General features: G+C 41.7%; 1 non-coding gene across 1 annotated transcript; it reads left to right on the plus strand.

Annotated features, from left to right (window-relative positions):
* The first annotated feature begins 3,196 nt into the window (after positions 1-3,196).
* Positions 3,197-3,304, plus strand: LOC148565514 (small nucleolar RNA R71). Its single transcript, XR_015884451.1, has one exon. It is a non-coding gene; the product is annotated as a small nucleolar RNA R71 (small nucleolar RNA).
* The last annotated feature ends 210 nt before the right edge of the window (positions 3,305-3,514 follow it).

A 3,514-nucleotide genomic window follows, 5' to 3' on the forward strand; every position in this document is an offset into this window, starting at 1 on the left:
TGTTAATGGTTACCTCCCCTCCTCTTGTGAAAATGGTCCAAATGCTCTGTCACAGCACGGCTGATCATCTGAGGTTCCCGATCATGCTGGAATAGGATTCACCCTCCTTTTGCGTCTGTCACTACGCCCAACAATCGCAAGTTTGAAGCTCGTCACAGTCATTCAATCCCTGAATCCTACTCAGAATACCACAGACAAGGTTTAGACTTTCCAGATTCTCATGAATGCCGCCATCAATCTAGCTTACACCACGAAGATTCTGATTAAGAGATCTAAGAGATAATCATTCAATCAAAGGTAGAACGGAAGTGGTTGTCAGGCACGCGTTCATAAGGAATGATGATGATTGTCACGTTCATCACATTCAGGTTGAAGTGCGAATGAATATCTTAGAAGCGAAACAAGTTGAATTGAATAGAAAAACAGTAGTACTTTGCATTAATCTTTGAGGAACAGCAGAGCTGCACACCTTAATCTATGGAATGTAGAAACTCTACCGTTGAAAATACATAAGTGAATATAGAGGGTAAGCATGGCCGAATGGCCAGCCTCCCATGGAGGTCTAGAGATCTAAAAATGATCAAAAGATGTCTAATACAATAGTAAAAAGTCCTATTTATACTAAACTAGTTACTAGGGTTTACAGAAGTAAGTAATTGATGCATAAATCCACTTTCGAGGCCCACTTGGTGTGTGCTTGGGCTGAGCTTGAATGTTACACGTGCAGAGGTCATTCTTGGAGTTGAACGCCAGTTTGTAACGTATTTCAAAGCCCTTTTACGTCATCTAAACTCGTTCAAAGTATGGACTATTATACATTGCTGGAAAGCCCTGGATGTCTACTTTCCAACTCAATTGGAAGCGTGCCATTTTGAGTTTTGTAGATCCAGAAAATCCACTTTGAGTGCAGGGAGGTCAGAATCCAACAGCATCAGCAGTCCTTCTTCAACCTCTGAATCTGATTTTTGCTCAAGTCCCTCAATTTCAGCCAGAAAATACCTGAAATCACAGAAAAATATACAAACTCATAGTAAAGTCCAGAAACATGAATTTAACATAAAAACTAATGAAAACATCCCTAAAATTAACTAGATTCTACTAAAAACATACTAAAAACAGTGCCAAAAAGCGTATAAATTATCCGCTCATCAGGCGTTCAACGCCCATATGCAGTATATTTCTGGCGTTGAACGCCAGCTTCATGATTGTTTCTGGCGTTCAGCGCCAGCTCCATGCTCTGTTCTGGCGTTGAACGCCAGCCAGATGCTCCTTACTGGCGTTTAAACGCCAGTAAGCCCTTCCTCCAGGGTGTTCTATTTTCAATGCTGTTTTTCATTCTGTTTTTGATTTTTCAGTAGTTTTTGTGACTCCACATGATCATCAACCTAGTAAATCATGAAATAACAAAGAGAAAATAAAATAAAATATATTAAATAACATTGGGTTGCCTCCCAACAAGTGCTTCTTTAATGTCAATAGCTTGACAGTGAGCTCCCATAGAGCCTCACAGATAATCAGAGCAAGGTTGGAATCTCCCAACACCAAACTTAGAGTTTGATTGTGGGGGTTCAATACCAAACTTAGAGTTTGGTTGTGGCCTCCCAACACCAAACTTAGAGTTTGACTGTGGGGGCTTTGATTGACTCTGCAGTGAGAGAAGCTTTTCATGCTTCCTCTCCATGGTTACAGAAGGAGATCCTTGAGTTTGAAACACAAGGTTGTCCTCATTCAGTTGAAGGACTAACTCTCCTCTGTCCACATCAATCAAAGCTCTTGCTGTGGCTAGGAAGGGTCTTCCAAGGATGATGGATTCATTCTCTTCCTTCCCACTGTCTAAGATTATGAAATCAGCAGGGATGTAAAGGCCTTCAACCTTTACTAACATGTCCCCTACTAGTCCATAAGCCTATTTTCTTGAGTTGTCTGCCATCTCTAGTGAGATTTTGGCAGTTTGCACCTCAAAGATTTCCAATTTCTCCATTACAGAGAGGGGCATGAGGTTTATCCCTGACCCAAGGTCACATAGAGCCTTCTCAAAGGTCATGGTGCCTATGGTACAAGGTATTAAGAACTTTCCAGGATCCTGTTTCTTCTGAGGCAATCTCAGTTGATCCAGATCACTTAGTTCATTGGTGAGCAAGGGAGGTTCATCTTCCCAAGTCTCATTACCAAATAATTTGGTATTCAGCTTCATGATAGCACCAAGGTACTTGGCAACTTGCTCTTCAGTAATATCTTCATTCTCTTTAGAGGAAGAATACTCATCAGAGCTCATGAATGGTATAAGGAGGTTCAATGGAATCTCTATGGTCTCTAGATGAGCCTCAGATTCCTTTGGTTCCTCAGAGAAAAACTCCTTATTGATCTCTGGACGTCCCAGGAGGTCTTCCTCACTGGGATTCACGTCCTCCTCCTCTTTTGTGGTTTCGGCCATGACGGTCATTTCAATGGCCTTGCACTCTCCTTTTGGATTTTCTTCTATATTGCTTGGGAGAGTACTAGGAGGGGTTTCAGTGATCCTTTTACTCAGCTGGCCCACTTGTGCTTCCAGATTTCTAATGGAGGACCTTGTTTCATTCATGAAACTTAGAGTGGCCTTAGATAGATCAGAGACTATGTTTGCCAAGCTAGATAGGGTCTGCTCAGAACTCTCTGTCTTTTGCTGAGTGGATGATGGAAAAGGCTTGCTATTGCTAAACCTGTTTCTTCCACCTTTATTAAAGCCTTGTTGAGGCTTTTGTTGATCCTTCCATGAGAGATTTGGGTGATTTCTCCATGAGGGATTATAGGTGTTTCCATATGGTTCACCCATGTAATTCACCTCTGCTATTGCAGGGTTCTCAGGATCATAAGCTTCTTCTTCAGAAGATGCCTCTTGAGTACTGTTGGATGCAGCTTGCATTCCATTCAGACTCTGAGAAATCATATTGACTTGCTGAGTCAATATTTTATTCTAAGCTAATATGGCATTTAGAGTATCAATTTCAAGAACTCCCTTCTTCTGAGGCGTCCCATTACTCACAGGATTCCTCTCAGAAGTGTACATGAACTGGTTATTAGCAACCATGTCAATGAGTTCTTGAGCTTCTGCAGGCGTTTTCTTTAGGTGAATGGATCCACCTGCAGAAGTATCCAATGACATCTTAGCTAATTCAGATAGACCATCATAGAATATATCCAGGATGGTCCATTCTGTAAGCATGTCAGAAGGACACTTTTTGGTCAGTTGCTTATATCTCTCCCAAGCTTCATAGAGGGATTCACCTTCTTTCTGTCTGAAGGTTTGAACATCCACTCTAAGCTTACTCAGCTTTTGAGGAGGAAAAAACTTGGCTAAGAAAGCCGTGACCAGCTTATTCCAAGAGTTCAGGCTATCTATGGGTTGAGAGTCCAACCACACTCTAGCTCTGTCTCTTATAGCAAACGGGAAAAGCATAAGCCTGTAGACCTCGGGGTCAACCCCATTGGTCTTAACAGTATCACAAATCTGTAAGAACTCAGTTAAGAACTGAAA

This window comes from Arachis ipaensis, chromosome B5 (assembly GCF_059453495.1).
Source record: "Arachis ipaensis isolate K30076 ecotype BB chromosome B5, ASM5945349v1, whole genome shotgun sequence".
Classification (NCBI taxonomy): Eukaryota; Viridiplantae; Streptophyta; class Magnoliopsida; order Fabales; family Fabaceae; genus Arachis; species Arachis ipaensis.